General features: G+C 33.8%; 1 protein-coding gene across 3 annotated transcripts in view; it reads left to right on the forward strand.

Moving 5' to 3' along the window:
• The first annotated feature begins 6,702 nt into the window (after positions 1–6,702).
• The window catches only part of LOC116341183 (protein dimmed), a 23,665-nt gene continuing 12,109 nt past the window's right edge, over positions 6,703–18,258 (forward strand). Inside the window, exon 1 of one of the 3 annotated variants that reach the window (XM_031768104.1) lies at positions 6,703–7,369. The gene's annotated coding sequence lies outside the window, so the exon portion shown is untranslated. Of the gene's footprint in view, positions 7,370–10,289; positions 10,318–14,291; positions 14,403–18,258 lie in introns of those variants that run through there. The other 2 variants (XM_031768106.1, XM_031768105.1) reach the window with 2 other exon arrangements.

Genomic DNA, 18,258 nt, shown 5'->3' on the forward strand with positions numbered 1-18,258 from the left:
AAAAAAGCGTTACTCAATTTTCAACATTACAAAAGATGTATTAAACCATGAAAATTGCAAACGCTATACCAATTCATATAATTTGTTTTAATTTTTCCTCCCTTTGTTTCATCTCTTTGGTTTTATTCCACATCAAAACAGATGAAAACGCAAAACAAAGCCGTCGAACAATGGAAACAGCAAAAAAGGTCATAATGAAAGAAAAAAAATTGTAGAAAATTGTTTGTGAATTTGGTTGGCAAAGTCTAATAAAAAATGGCATATGCATGAAGCAGATGGAAAAAAGTGATGAAAATAAAAGCGGGTGAAGTGCGTTATAAACTGCCAGATTATATCATCGTAACGCGCGGAAAATTGCATTATTATTCTGTTTTTACTCTTTCTTCATGTGCTCCGCTTTTTTTTTCCTTCGCATACTTTTGCTCGCTTTTGCTCCACTGCAATGAATGCCAAACCAATTTTTAAATGGTATTTACAGAATGGTTAATGCACATCAACACTCACACACCGCCGAGCTGGATTAAATAACGCCAACGCTGTTTTGCCATCATTCTCCAAATCGAAGGGGGAAAAAAATCATTTGTCCATTTTATCATCACCAAACTACCGAAACATTGTTAAAAAAAATGGATTTGTTCTTGAAGTTCAAGTTTGTGTGTGCGCCAGAAAATATCAAAGTTATCGCTGATGAACCCATTGTCAGAAGCTCGGTCAACCGTGCATTTCGGTAAACATATACGGTTACGCTAGAAAACTGATGGATCTTGAAGGAGCGCGCATTGTCACCAAATGACAAAGTGAAAAATAATTTTTCAGCTGATTAACTTTTCGCTCAATCGACAATATATGAGCGAACATTGCAGAAAAGAAGCTCAACTTCAGAAAAACCAATGAATATGATTCACATCAACAAGAAATATCACACTTGATTTCATTGTAATGGACTCAATATACTGTAAATATCAAGAGACTCTTTGATAAATCTTTGTGTATTATTTGCGTCATTATATTCATTTTAGCTATTGAATACAACAAAAAACACCATTTTATCTATACGACAATGGAAAAAAAGTGCTGTGGTCAAATAAGCTTGAATTATAATTTCAACAATTCAGCGGTCTGGATGTTTTCTGATTGAAAAGAAAATCCACTCGAAATTGGGTCAGTGAATGTAATTGAATATCCGTTGTCTCATCAACACGCAAAAATTGTTTAATACAAGAATTCCTTTCATTTAAAATGTGAAGAATAAAACGACCACGATACAATACCAAAATAATTTTCAATATATATTGTAATTATCAAAGCATACAAATAGACTTAACGAAGGCAGAAACCAAAACAAAAAACATATTGATAAAAAAATTAAAACAAATATCACATAATTCTCACTTACTGAGTACTTTCATTCTCGATTTTCTATGTGTAACACAGTATTCGTATAGTCGATATTTATTTGTGTTACTAGTTTTACATTGCAAATAATTAATTTAACTCAGAAATGAGATGCTATTTCTATTTAAAGAACTATGAATGAAAAAAAAAAATGCAAAATGCATTGTGTACGATAGTAAGCCAAAGACGAATCTGAATCGAAAATCGAATGAAGTGACGTTCAGCATTTGAATGGGATGAGTTTGTGCGTATATTTATATGCTTCGCGATGCAAATATACGCATCACAGCATATCGTTAATCAATTGGGATTTGAAACGAGAAACAATGGTTTTATTTCTTTCCATCTCAAATGACATCAACGTGAAACGATTTACCCGAGTTCACAACCGATTGAATTAGAAAACAAAAGAAATCGTCACGATTTTAAATAAGAACAGTCTAGTCGATGTGTAGGGGGAAGAAAAAAATTGAGAAAAATGAAACGATGCGAAACGTGATCGACTCACGGAAATGATTGTTTAACTTCGATAGATTGAATTACAAATCGATATAAATTGAAAACACAGATCCACAAATACATCAATGTGTCATGCTTGGGGGATTCGGATTCCTGTACCCAAACATTTTTTATGTTAATTCTCAACACTTTAGTAATAATGAAGAAAAAAAATCATCAAGTTTTTTGTGTAAACAAGTAAACCTTTAAAAAATGCAAGGTTACTTTAATATTGTTTATGCCAAATCTGTTCAATTTCTTGTATATTCGCCCCTGGACACTTTACTACATCATATATCTATTCATCTTTATGAATTGTTGGTGGAAATATCGTATTGCACCGATATTTGGGAATCGATTTCATCTAAATCAGTGAAGAAAGAATTACGTGGAAACTTTATTGGTAAATAATATTTTAGATACGACACAAGTTACATCGGGAATTTTGGAGTTTTTGACACGAAGCTTAACACATTGTAATCATGACAGCAATCAATATCTAACGTTGAACCTCGTACCTTCTTCAAACATCCAATAAAAGCACCCACAGTCACAGGCTTATTTCACCAGTTTTATGTACATTACTGGTGATTTATGCACTTGTTTGTGTTGTAAAACATCGACTTTTCAATACAATCATTCAAAATGGGATCAGTATGATTTCAACAGTTTTTTTCTTCGTATGATTTCAACAGTATACTTGCGAAATGTTTTGTCAAAAAAAGTTGTTGCGTATTTGCGTATGTGTTTTGTTACGTTTTACATTTATTATATAAAATAGCGTGAATATCGTGATCATTTAATTAAAAATGTGTTCTCTAATCAACTGTTTATACTATATTTAAGATTTAAAGAAGTGAACAGATTCTTTCTGCGAACAGATTTTTTCCCTTATGGAGTGTTTAAAATAGAATTGAATAACTCTGACTTGTTTTGTGGGTTCTCTTTTTATCGGATGAATTATGCTCGAAAATGTTCAAAGAATTCCTTTTTAGAATCAATTCAATATTGAAAGTTTCACTTGAATTCCATGCCCCTAATGTGGTCAAATCTGCCGCAAACTAGATTTTTTACATTTTTATTATATGAATGGTTGAGAATAATAATGAAACTTAATTTTTGTTCAAACTGAAGTGTCCCTTCGGAATATTTCCAATAAAGGTGTCCCAAGTTTGTATATAGTTTGCCATATAAACTTGGGACACTTTTATTGGAAATATTTCGAAGGGACACTTCAGTTTGAACAAAAATTAAGTTTCATTATTATTCTCAAGCGTTCATATACAAAATTGATTATACAGGGTGTCTATATTTGATGTTTTCCCTTATCGAAGAAACTAGTAAATATAGGTGAAATATTCATGAATATTAATGAACGGAAAGTTAATGCAATTAAGAATGCCATTTGTTGGAAGTCGGAAACCAAAGCGTTGAATAAAAACTTTAAGCGATAATCAATTTCATTTTACAAGGAAAATTATTATAATTTTTCTCAATGGAAAATTGACAATAAAAATGGTTTGCATCCGTACCATCGAGACCTTGAGTTAGCGCACATAAATAACATTGTTCCAATTTTACAAAGGGTGAAAGCAGGTGCATATTTTCCAGTAACAAATTACTCTATCTGACATTCCATGCATAACACATACACACACACAATCCGCCCAAACAAGTGATTCGAAGTGCACCACATGCACTGTTAACGAAAGAACGCACCATCTCAATTTTTTCCATTCTGCAGTTTTGCATATATTATGTACCAATTTGCACTTTTAAAATTCAATTCTCGCCGTTTTTCACACATCGAACAGACAAATTGTGGTTCAACGTTATGGCAACAAGTGTTTTCTTTTTTTTTTCTTCCGTCGAATTATATCCGAAACTATATCGAAAAGTATCGAATTCACATGATTCGAAATGTAAAATGTAATATGAAGAATTGAAACTGGCTGTTGTGCCAAAGATTTTGAATTTCACTCGATGACGACGATGGTGTGACACCAATGGTGTCATGCGGGAGCACTGCGGAAAAAAAATATGAGTTTGAAGTAGAAAAATATAACGACGCAATTTTATAATGAATGTAATAACAATTTTATTGGGATGCAACGTGATACCGAACGCATTCAATTTAGTTGGTTTTGTTGCGTTAGAGACTTTGATTAACTCCCGATTGGTTTAACAGCGATGTGGCTTCCATTTGAATGTGAAAATGTTGTAATAAGCATCTAATTACAGATTTATATGCGATTACTTGGCCGCAATAAAACGTTGGAAAGCATTTGCCATTTAAATCAAATTTAGTTTTGTTTATTATATTTTTTTCGTTTTCTCTTTTTCCATGCGTTCATCCCCATTTAAAATGGATCCATAATTCAAAACACTGGCTTTGCGAACATCATTAACCATTGACATAACTTTCAACATGGTATATAAATAAGGATTAGGTTACGTCATAAAAAATGGTCGATTTTCAATGAAAGAATTCCCATGGAAGCGATAACCAAACCACCAGTCGGTTTCTTGTAAAAAAATGGGACGCCCATTCGCATATGGCTATTTGAAATGACGAAACGAAGTAAAAGTTTATTTCATTGTTTAAATGAGGAAAACTGAAAACTTCCTTTGAAACCCTTTGAATGAACTCTTTGTACATGGTAATTGGAAGTTTTATGAGAAAATATTAAAAATCATTCTATTAACCCAAATAAAAATTTGGACATCAGGCCTATTATTCCATCATAATTATGTACTAATTTCGGTTGTCCTTTCCAAACCGAAAATAAGATGAATTTGTAAACATAACAAAACGTATGATCATGCAAACTATTCTGAACATCATCATTTTTTGACAAAACCGTTCTACAAATGGAGTCCATAACATCTACATGCAGATGAGCGTAGAAAGCACTGTAAGCATTTTTCATTTGTTCTTCAATTTTTCCCACGTTCATATTTCTGTATATCGTTTTCACCTAATTCATTCATTGAACGCCTACGTATTCCCTAAACACATTTTATCTCTGCATTGGCATTTCGCTATATATGATGAGCTGCTGTTTGTTGTGGATGTTATTGTCGCCGCTAAACAGTGGCAATGTGATGTGAAAATACATTTGTGAAAAACAGGAACAAAAACAACCCTATTAACCGATACTACTTGTGTGCTCTGTGTCGACGAATGATGTGATGTGATCCATGCTATAGCTATTTTAGTTTGACTAAAAGCGACGCATGGATTCAACCAAATGTGAACGCGTTGAAATAAATGGACGATTGAAACTGTTGCTTGTTACATGCGAAACGCAAGTGTAAACGCGTCAACAAGTATACTCATGATGATTGCGATGATCACGCAATGATGAGCATGAAAGTAATTTTCCAAGTCTAACACTACGTATTGCTGCTTTGGTGTATTTTCTTTTCTAACGTGTTCAAACAAATATTGCGTGTTTCAGTTACCATTCACAGTTCCGAAGTTGATGTTTTATTTATGCAGTTTCTATTCGATTCTATTACTTTTCACAAAGCGGAAGCGTGATGATTGTTTTTCCGATTCTTTTTGAGAGACGTAATTAAGATACACAAAGACATTCGAATGACTCTCGTTGACATTCAAATGTTATTACCGAAAACTTTTAAGCTTGTCACTGATTCATTCTTGAATGGCAGGTACACAGATTAGTAGCAACAACAAAAATTGAAGAACGATATAAAATTAGGTGAAAGTATGCATAAAAATGATATATCTATTTGAATGGATTTATATTAATTGAGAACGATTATTTAAATGTTTATATTGCTTTTGTAAGACTACAGCGAATCGACTTATTCTTCTAAGTCGTTTTTTTAGGTTCAGAAAGAAGGGTTTGCATTGCCTTTGTGTGTTCGACGTCAATCGTTCATGTTTCTCTTTTTTTTTTGGGGCTTTTTCTCTCTCCAAAGCATCTGCTCCATCATCCTTAACTTCAGTAATCAATTACATTTTAACAGCAAAATTATATACCCTTTCCATGCATTTGACGATTTGACAAACTAATGTATGGACGTGGCGTTTGTTGTCGGCGGTACGTGTATGTTTTGTTTTTCCGCTTTCATTATTTGGGTGGATGTTTATCTTATTTTCGCCCTTTCACTCTTCCTCTTTCTTCCGTACCTTGTAAAATGGTACATATATAATGTATAAAAACAGCATAATACCCATGTGCTAAAAGTCTTGATATGTATATCAACGGAGCGAAAGCAAAATATAAAAAGTGCTTTAACATACGCATTTTACTTCCATGGAAAGCGTAACCTAATGAAATGCCGCAGAGAGAATGTAATACCATGCACGCGCCGTATTGCTATGCTCCTTTTTATCCAATCGAAAGACATCACTCGTCATTGTCGTCAGTTATCGTCGTCGTCGTCGTCGTCGTCAACATTCCATAGGATATCACATTCTAAGAACAATGCACTCAATCGCTCAGCTTGCGTCTATGATGGAAATGACTGTGGGTGTCTATGCGACATAGGCCAATTGGTTATGCCAATGGCAGCAGTAGCAACGATGTCGACGATGTGCACAGTGCTATCGCCGTTCTCCGTCTCAAAGTGTGGTACGATAAGCAATAACACCATTCTTGTGTGTACATATTTTCCAAGTGAGTGTGTTATCGCTTTTCGGATTTTTCACCAAACCATCATCATATCATTCCGACAGTGGCAGCAACGAAAACATACCGCACAAACCGTTTCGAATGCTACAAGTTGCTCGAGTACACATTTTTGTTATTAGTTTGAAAACAGCCATCGCAAGCGATAAACGAACAATTTATTCGCTCCGCCATTCACATCAGCCAAAATAATACAAAAAAAAATCAACGCACATCAGAGAAACAACACACCGAATAGATCTCAATCAATCAATGCCAAGCGATTTTATTTGCATGGAAAATTGAAAGTGTTTTTCATTCATCATCTAAACATCATTTAACAATTATTTTCGAATCACTTGATTGATTTTTATAAAGATTTTTGGCATCTACAAACCAGACAGAGTGGTAAATAACCAATTTCGTCGTTCGCAAAGCAATAATTCAAATTCAACAAGTGATCCGATTTAAAACAATTTAAACGCCTATCGAGCGAAAGAAACACAATTTGAAAAACATTACACTTGAATTTTGGTAGCCAAAAGGCATACGAGCGTCTAGCAAAAGCAGAATCAAATCACAAGTAAAAAGAAATGAATAAGAAATAAATTTAACGACGAACGAATCAGCTGAAAAAAACGTGATTCACGATTGAAGAAAACAAATCATTTATCGTGGGACGAGTGAATGTGTTTGACGAATAACAAACGACACACCAACAGCACTATCAATTTCATCAGCATAAAATTTTTATATATATCAGCGAACACGAAGTTGATCGAACACAAAAGGATTTGAAGCAGAGATAGTTTACCATTGTTATCGCTCCAAATTACGTAAGTATAAATGAAGAAATATCATATCATTTACTATATCACAATCATCGTAGTACGTAATTCATTTTTTATGCAGAACTTTATATTCATAATAATAATCTATTCGTAAAATTTATTTATTCACGTGTTTGTGTGAGTGAGTTAGTGTTTTCGATATATTGTATTGCAATGTGATAAATTGCATTTGAACTGCAATTCATGAACTATAAGATTGTATTTTGCATTTTGTGCAAAGTGGAATTGTCAAAAGTCCCCAACATTTATGTGTGCGTGAACACAATATGTTTTTATATGAATGATTTAAGGTTGACATATTACCAACTTCATGCTAGTGCTAAGAATCATAATTTGTGAATTGATAGAAATTGTGAAAATTAAATAATAAGTGAATGTTTATTAAAATATTGTTAGTACAAAAAATGTTTAAAAATTTATTTTATTCTAAACATATTAAAAATGTCCAAAATAATTAGTTCATTTTTTCGAAATATCAAAGAAATTTCAAACATTATTTTCATTCCAAATCTACAAGTGGCATGAAGTTGGTTATGAATGGTTCGCTCGATCAGCTGTTTTTTGACATTTTGTTTTGTTTGTGTGTGAGTAAAAGGGTGTAAGAAACTGCGTTAGGGACTTTATAAGGGCATTTGACATTACCTCTTTGTGCTTTATATGAGCTAATGTGAAAAATGTGTATTCTAGCTTTTTTCTCTTTATAAACTCCCCTGGCCTCATTTCAACGCATAAAAGCGAACGAAACACGTTGATTTTCGTAAATTTTCTCGGTTCGTACACCCAATCATTGCTCAAGATGCTTAGAAGATTTATTTTGAATTCAAAATCTCGCTCTTAAATACAATTTATTCACCTGGGTAACAACAAATTCTCACATATATTTAATAATAAAACGGAAATTCCATCGTTTCAAGTATTTAATGGCGAATATTCATTCCCATATATATTCATCTATTCGTTTATCATCTCACGTATATAAAGAATCGACATTATCACCGCATTGCCATTGATGATGTCTTGATGCTCACACATTTTTGAGATATATTCAACTCAAAACTATTTCACTCATTTTGTATTGTGCTCTTTGACTTCCTCCTCCAACATACATTTTGAAATATTACGGATCAATCCAAATGAGAGAGCGAATATCGAGTTATCCCACGACTGGGTAAAATCCACATTCATTCTTCATAATAAACAAAAAAGACGACGATATTTGAAAACACTTCGGCCCACTTCAACATTTTCTTGAGAACAAAGGACTAAGAAAATATTTTCCCATAAATGTATGCATTAAGTGAATTAATTGAAAGAAAAACAAATACAAAATGAACATTGAAACATGGCCTGCTGAAATTTCTCAATTAAAATTCACAACAAATCAATCATCGCACAGAAAATATTAAAAAAAAAAATTCGACAAAAAATCCTTTGATCTCTGTTTATCTCTGTTTCGATTCAAGCCAAAATGTCAAGCCACATAATCGAAACCCAAATTTTTTTTTTCGAACGTAAAGTTATCGATTTGCCATAAATAACCAAAGTCACGATTATTAACATCGACTATTTACCTTTTGGTGGCAAATTTGTAAATGTGCACGTACTATTTTGACTGCCATCAGTTTTATCTGTGTTTTTGTTTTTTCAAATTTTGTATTTTAAAATGCTAGTAGTGTTTTGAGTTTTTGGTCGATTTTCGTTGTATATATACATGTGCCATGGCAAAATTCGTCGTATTTCAATGGTTTTTAGTTGTCGTAGCAATACGCAAATATTTTACACCCCACAGCACCGAATTATATTATTTTTTGTCAGTCAGCAGTTTACTGGGTGTTCGACGTTCTATATATACCTTTTTTTGCTTGCTCTCACTCATTCTGCACATTTCTTCTCTCTCACTGTCTCATTTTTACCTTTTTTGGTTCAGTGTTTTGTGTTTTTATCGAGTTTCATTAATATCATGCAACAAGTTGTAAGTGTTGACAGTTCATTCATTCGCTTATTTCGTACGTTATGTGCTGTTTTTTATTTTTGACGAAGCGCACAAAACTTTGTTCAAACAACTAGAATACTAATAAGAAAGAAAAAAAAACACACGATTATTGCGGGAGTTTTGCTACTGTTGCTGATACATATACCAACTGCACACATTTTCATATTTCAGTTGATTGTACGATCGACCCGTATATGTAACATCATCACGTTCTGAATTGTGTCGGTTGCCGGTGAATGAAATCATAAATTAAAAAACCTACTTAAAATCATTTACCAAGTTTTTTTTTTTAAACAGAATATATTTCAAGTAACTCTTGTACTAAAAGAATTCTTGGACAAAAAAAATTCACCGTCGGTAAAAAGAAGCAGCTCCCGTAGTTATTAAGCGAGTCGGTTTCTTCATCTATTTGAACGAGTGATTCAGATCAGTCAAAATGTGCTTACCATTTTTCAATAAACGCACCACCATCGCTCTCCTATCGCTTTCTCTTTTGCTTTTATCGCTATTTCTGTCTGTTGCTCTGTGTTTATATCGTGAAATGTGCACAAATGTAATTAATGATAATGTAATTATCTACGATGAAATTGAAATAGAATTTATTTATCGTTCGATTTTCGGTGTATTCTAACCGAATCTTGGTGCTTTGATAAAATGTTCGACAAGCAATTTCATACTTATAAATATAAACAAAAAGCAAGTACGCAGAGGCGTATTCAACTTTTGACATTCTATATCGAACGTGTAATTTTTGTAACAGAAAAAAAAAGTTATACATATTCATGTATATATTCGACATTTTTCTACGTCAACGATAAAAAACTCCCGATGAATTGAATCACTCACATAAAGGCCGTCTTTCGAATCGATGTATGAAAAGTGAAAGCGAACTTATCGAGCACGGAGCTATAGAAATGATTGCTTATAATTAGTTGTCAAGGTACTTTAACTTTCATTTGCTAGACAAAGAATATTTGCAATACCTCCAAACACTTTCATATAACACAATTAAATGCCGTCCTTATGCATTCTCATCTCGTCTATTGCCGTTTTCTCTCTGTTTACCGCCTTCATCAACTCGAGTGTGGTCCTTTTTGTACTGAACGAGCGACACAGAGAGATATGCTTCTGTGGTTTCTGATATTTCAGTCTTTTGGTGAGTGATTTGAACCCACAAAAGTCTAACCACAGTAAGTGGCTTCGTTCGATCAATCGATCACATTAGACTTAATTAATAAGGTTAATTACAGTTATGCCAGGTTATGGAGTAGTCATTTTTGTGCAAAACAATCAAGTGGCTTACAACATCCATCGGTTAATGTTTATATGTGTGTATATGTTGTTTGGTTGAAAGTTTTGGCATTTATTGTCATCGCAATGTGATCAAATGATGTTCAACGTTTGTTGGTTGCTTCAATGATTTATTGATTTTGTCTAAAACTTCAAGTGAATCAATTTTATCACTTGTGCGTCTATGTCTCCAGAACAGAAACAGCACACCATTATCAGTCGTCAAATAGAGGAGAAAAGAAGCCGAAAGCTTTGAATTGGATTTATTATCCTACGGCAAATCCAATGTAATTTAATGCGAGAAAATCCCTTTGCTTTGCGAGTCTTTGCTTCTTCTTCTTCTTATTTTTTGCATTTGTCGAATCTTTTAATATTTTCAGCATTGAATTACAATATTGAATGTTCGATGTCATTTTGTTTGCTTGAAAAATTCGGCACTCACAGTCAGCTAAAATGAGAACAATGATGTCGACATCTCATCGGATGAGTTGTGTGTCGTATGTATTCACATCTTGAAGACAACATTCGTCGGCAAGACGATTGAAAAACTGGGTATACACCCAATGATGAAAAGTAAAAGTTCTTTTTTTCGCTTGGAACGATGAAGCCTCTTGCGCTAAACCAATTCCGTTTATGTGTCCCTTGATTTGGCACTTCAGTCAAACAAAAAACTTTTTCCATTAAATTTCGATCTCAAACTACTTGCAAGTACGCAAATCAACCACTACAGAATGGGGCTGTGCGAAATCCTTCGCCCAGAAATGTTTCATCAAACAGTTTACCGTTTAACTAATTTAATAACAACGGGACAGACGAAAACATATTCTATCATCCAAATGAGCCTTTGTGTATCGTGCAGCACCCACCGATTGAAATATACATGACTCAACGTAATTGTATTTTTTATATATTTTTCTCTTTTCTTTATAAAATGTTTTTATTTTTGATGTGAAAGGTAAAAATTGTCGGAAGGTTGACCGATGGAAATGTTGCGCATCTGAAAATACAAATTTTGATCTAAAAGTTACTTCCGGCATTCAATGTTCATGCCATTGAGGATATACATGGCACGAAACAGGGTCGTAAGACATAAATGTCAGAGGGAACGAAATGATCTGTATGTAAACAAGAAACGTTTAATAATGTCAAAGTGTTTGTGTGTGCGTGAGCGCGTGCGGGGGTTCGTTTGAATAAGATTGTGATACACATTTAATTGAGCGCTGTGCGGTTTACATGGTAATTAGTGATTCAGCGATGAAAAAGAAAATATTGAACAATGTAAAAGGAAAAAAGTAATTGAAAACATGCGCCTAAAAAGAATGAGCTTACAAAACATATCTTTAAAATTATTACTTGTGAATTTGGAACAATATACCAAAAACATAATCGTGAAAGCATCGTTTGAAGTAATCTTGTCAAGATAATAAATTTTTTATTCATTCACTGTACTAGTACATACATATTTACTGTCCATTATCAGGCTTGTTTAAGGAGGAAAAAAGTCGTACGTGTTGTAAAGTTAACGGTCTGAACCGAAACAGGAAAATATTTTGCGTAGGCTCTAATTTTTGGCCATTATCTGGCCTATGCTGAGCAACAAAATGTAAGATACGACTTTTTCAATGTTCAATTAAATAGAAAACAATTTGATGTTGTGGATGAAGCGGAAAATACAAGAGGAAACTGACAAAGCGTTCGACGACACCTTTTCCAATACCAAATACAATAAATCGTATTGACATTGGCTTTAGCAAATGCCCCATTCAGGAAATAATTTTATTTATTTTGCTTGTTTATTTAGTTATTTACTGGCTTATTTCCCATTTCTTGTTATTCTGGTTTAAAAGAGCATTCCATTCGAATTCGATTCATGATCGAAAATTCGCCAAAAGTCGTACCGATTGCAGTTGATAACGGAAGAATCGAATGACATTTTCGAGTGTTTGTGTGCGGGAGTTTGTAATGCGATCTCTCACCAAAAAGTACAACCAAAATCAATCTTCACAGTCGTCTCGTAAAATTGGTATCGCCTTCTTAGGCTCTTTTTTGTCACATTTTTCGCTTTTTATTTCTCATTTTAAACGAATTAATACTGTCAGTGGCACAGAACAATGCTTGGAATTTCCACACAAAAAAAAAAATATCAACAACATGCTACACAAGATGTGTGCGCTTTACGATCGTGAAAGGCGAATTGCATGTATTCAAAAGAATATTACATAAACACCACCGAATATAAATAAACCGGATTTTTTCTCGCTCGTCGCTCACGAAACCGAATCGTACTCTCGGTGTCTCGCCCTCTTGTGTCATATTAAAAGTTCAAGTGAAAATGAAAAATAAGCGTGAAAAGTGTCGATATCTCTTCTTAGCAAGACACAGCTTCTCTCGTTCACTCTCTGACTTTGTAACTTTCTCTTCAGTCTGCTTAAATTTCTATTCACTTGTATTTATATCGTTTGTCTTTTTATATTCCAGTGTAAGAAGTGACTACGATGAAAAAACATATCATTCAAACGAGACGCACTCACACAACCACACTAGACATCGAAGGTAAAGGAAAAACGACAAAAAAATCTCATTTTTGTTCGTAACCAGTTTACTGGTATTTACCGTTCGTTCAATGTCTATTGCCGTGAAATTTAATCGCATCACACCGTATTATTATTTCGATGAAGAGCAACAAAAAAAAAATCTGGTGGTTCGATATTGGTGTTGTATCCAATAATATTGAAAAGTATTGATGTTTGTCGCACTTCAATCTCTCTCTATGCTTTGCCCTTGCTCTGAGCCACACATTCCAATGAAAGAAGCGATTCACTGTAAGTTATTATGAATGAGCAAACAATCACAACATGTTTTTTGCCAAACGATGCTTGTTCGAGTGACAGTAAACGATTTTCACAACGAAAAAAAAGTCAAAACGTTGACAAAAAGCACATCGTACACGCACATTGTATGCGCGTGTACCCTATTTTGAATGTAAACTCACCACATTTCAATCATATATCGCAATATATCACATTACCACACCAATTGAATTCCTTCCGTTTTAATTTATGTGGTTTTTTTGTTTGTATTTACAACCTTCAAATATTGTGATTAACAACATACTTCCCTTCGAATATGAAATGCAAATATCTGGAAAATCAGTAGCAATGGATACCACGGGGAATCAAAGATCAACATTTTGATATTATTGCAGCAATTCTTTGATTTCTACACGAGTTTTGTCAACTTTGTAAACTTTTCTACACTCTGAGAAAACTCAGATGTTAAAATTCAAAGTAATAAGAGAAAAATGCCATTTTAACATGGAGAGATTTTTAAACATGGTAAAATCTTATTTTGCCCGCAACACATTTCTTTGCGGGTAAAACGGCATTTTAACATGTTCAAAAATCTCTCCATGTTAAAATGGCATTTTTCTCTTATTACTTTGAATTTTAACATCTGAGTTTTCTCAGAGCAGTTGTGTTGTTTATCATCAACATTGGAACTTCAGTAACGAAACACATCTAACCGACCGAATGTAAAAAGCACATTTCATTACATACACGCACACACACACACACTTATGCAACAGAAGACAACGCAAGATATATCAAAATACAATTTGAATCATATAAATTTCACATCGCTGAAGTATAAAAAACATGTACAGTTCTTCTTTAAAAGTCCGGAATTAATTTTTCTCGAAACCGGGATACAAGGCTAAATGAGAGCGAATTAAATGTGAGTAAAAATGGTAATAAAGTTAGAAATATTGTTAGTAAAAAATTCTCGACCCGCTTTGTTACGACCACCGGTTATTAGATTGTAAAGCGGAAAGTGGCTCTTTTTTGATGCTAAAAGAGGAAGAAAAAAAATGTTGAATACTTTGTGACATGAAAAAATTTCATTTGAAAGCTTCGTTTGCTGCCTTCAATCAACTCGTTATGAAGTTCACATTAAATCCACTCTGCCCACGCGATAAACTCTTTTTTCTACCAGAGTTTCAAGCGAGAAATGTCAATGCTCGTGACATAATATTAGATTGCAATCACATCTTGACTATCGATGATATCGTCGTTTATTTGCAAAAACGAACAATGCCGTTCGTATACACAGACACACCGAACCGTTTGCAAAAAATCCAAACTAACGATTTCGAACAATAGTCAAAAAGGTACACTAAAGACATAATAAAATCTTGCATGCAACAAGTCGATTCGCCAAAAACTGTGTCTCGCCACTATAATATACATTGGTGGCATTTCGTTCCATTCAATTCCGTGCGTCACACGTAACACGCTGAATGGTAAAAATGGCAACGAATTGAATGGAAAGGGAGGGAAAAAAACGGAGTCGCATTTTGCAGCAGTACATTTCATGGTTGTTCTCTGTCGCCTGCTTTACACGATTGCCACTGTTTGCATTGCTGCTGCCGCTTTTTTGTGTACGCATTTCGAACGGATACTTGATCGTTTATTATATTTGTAATAGATGGAAGTTGTTTTATCTCGTGCTCGCCTTATTCTCATCTCGTCAACATCTGAAATGTCGATGGAAAACGGAAGAACACATTCAGCAATAAGCAGCATAATAAGAAAATAAACGTTATCGAAGTAGAAGAACATTGAGCGAGTGTGTATGTGTACAATAAAGACTAAAGTTCTCATCATTTTGAGTTTTTGCAAATATTTTACACTGATTTCCCCCCCAACAACCATGCGGTTTTGTTAAAATGAAATTCTTTTTTTCTATTTTCCCGCTCTTTTTAGCATCTATTTCCTATTTCAATGAACTGGTAAATTTAATGCTCTCTCGTATTGTCATAAATTTTAACGATTATAGTCGTTGTCCGTTGAAATTCGTTGGGGTGGCCTTTTGCGATATGATGTCTGTTACTGCTACTGTTGCTATAATAAAAGAAATTTCACACATGCTTTTAAAAAAAAAAGTATCTCAGAACAACTCAAATCGATCCGCATCGAACGGCTGAAAAATTGGCCCTTGATTTTCTAACTTCCGATTCGGATGTTGTGTACAATCGCGCGGATCAAACTTTACACAATGCACTTGCTGATTAATGCTCATAAGCATCCATTTAAATGCGAATAGAATTTCCATTTTCGCATTGTTGCCAATTATGACACAATGGCCGATAATAAAATTATTCGCATTGGAATTGCACGTAATACCGTTTTTCCGATTACTTCACATTTCACATGCTCAACAAGACATACGTACATGTAGTAATGTTCACGCGTTTCCTTTGTCACCACCACAAAAGCATATTATATATTTACTTGAGCACTCGAGTGGTGATTCAAACAATATGAATTAAGAATTTCATTGTGTGCGATCGAAATTTCTTTGTGTAGTACATCGTCAGAGTTTAATCATTTCATCCATGCACCAGTACATTAACAACACCAAACGAAACATGTTTATGATATTAGGTCGGTCATAAAATAAAAGTGCGAATAAGAATGGAATTTTATCGATAAATGATGATGCGATCAATTATATTAGTAATATGCTATGTGTTGCAATCAATGGTCAATGTAGTTGGCACAAATAAAACTATAAATAAATGCCTCGATTCTTAATATATTGAATCAAAATTATGGTAATAAAAACCATACTCAAAGCGAGCAATATATATAATAAACACTTCACACGAATAAATACAGCAACGAAGGGAAGATGAAGCACAATATTGTGTAGTTCAAGGGGAGAAGCGCAAGTATTCGTTTGCCCAAAAATCAGCTGGGACAATCAGAGTGGAACAATACTTCAGAAGATTCGTAAATGAACAAGCAAGCGAATGTTTTGTTGATAAACTCCATTTGGTCTTGAGAGTTCGAAAGAGATGCAGCTTAAAAGCTGCTAGTTGAATGTCTCAATTTCTTTTGCGCATCTTTCTATTCGACAACAATTTCAAGCGTATAAATTATATTCAAAATCGATTATCGATGGTATCCAAAATAAAATTTTCATTTGAACTGTCACTGTTCGTGTGCCTAATTTCCCGCTGTGTGAACGCCGTGTGATGACTGAACGAAGCGACTGCACATCGATATGTGTATGGAAACATTTGGCTCATCAGCAAAAACAGTAGCAACAAGTGTATTTAATTCGATAAAATCCACATAAACGCTTCAATTTTCTCGATCGTTCTCCTTTTAATAGTTAAAAGAAGCCCTCCCACATTCATATTGCTGCTCAACCACTGTGCATGTACATTCGATCCTTTGTTTGCCGCGTGCGTTCATTCAAACCACTGTATTTAATTTTAATCACAGACACTTTGAGAGTGGCGTCAAGAATGCTATCGGCATTTTATTTGTGTACAACATCATATGATGTTTGTGTATATATGTGTGTGTTTTTGTTTTCTCTTTTTATTTCGTTCACTTTGTTCATTAGACGGTGATGCCATTGTTTTATTCCGTTCCTGTTTTCACACTCAACATCGATAATGACAATATAAATAATATGCATGTGCTTTATACATCTGCATATTTTAATAAAAAGGTTTTCGCATACACCACAATATTCGTCGAACGAACGAATGAATTGATTTGCCTCATTATACAGTCAACGATTGCTGTTGATTTTATTGTTGTTATGGGCTTTTGTGAATTGGTTTTCGTTTTTTTTTCATTTAACACGAAAACCTTATACATCGTTCATGATATGCGATGACAGATAAGGTCAACCCATTCACAGAGAAATTGAACAGAAGGTTTGACGTCTATTCTCACTACGTATTTTTTCGCTCCGAAATCGTTTCCATTTAATTGATAACAAATTGATAACACAACGAGCAATGATATTATATGAAATTAAACAAACCAAATACGATATATTGCACTCATTTTGGTCGCTAAATTTTCGATCGATTGAACTAATCACAAAATTATACTGAACGAAAATAGAAATAAAACAATGCAGTCGCACATACACTGAATTTTGACCATGACTGAAAATGAAATGCGTAAAAGCGAAAACTATTTGAATAGCCATCTCACATTCTCGAAATAGACACATAAATAGTTTGAACGAAAATAAATTTTATACGGTCCATGAATATGCTCACAAATCTCAAATTAGAAATTAATTACAAGTTTTATGTGGCTTCTTTGTCAATTTTATTGTATGGATGTGGAAGGGTGATCAAATGACATGGTTTCCATTCAATGAATAATATTAAATACGCATTTAAACGTAGAAAAATGTACGACCCCCCTCCCAAACACACACAACTGTCCGAAAACATAAATCCACGAGAAAACTTAGTCGAAACTTGTTGCATTTTTGTTTCGTTCAGAAATTCGGTATTCAAATTTATTCATCTAAAAAGATGTAAATACAAAGTAAAACATGAACTTCTACCGATGGAATGTTTCACTTGGTAGAAACATTTAAATATTCGGCGAACAAGGAATTTTCAACGATGGTCAAGTTGAAATTTCAAAGGCGCCGTAAATATGATCTATTTTTGATGGCGTAAATTTGCTGCTCACCAAATTTCCGACAAAATACTTCCCACATACAGAGAGAGAGAGAGAGAGAGAGAGAGAGAGAGAGAGAGAGAGAGAGA

Source organism: Contarinia nasturtii, unplaced genomic scaffold, assembly GCF_009176525.2.
Source record: "Contarinia nasturtii isolate CC-2019 unplaced genomic scaffold, AAFC_CNas_1.1 Cnas_scaffold_695, whole genome shotgun sequence".
NCBI lineage: Eukaryota > Metazoa > Arthropoda > Insecta > Diptera > Cecidomyiidae > Contarinia > Contarinia nasturtii.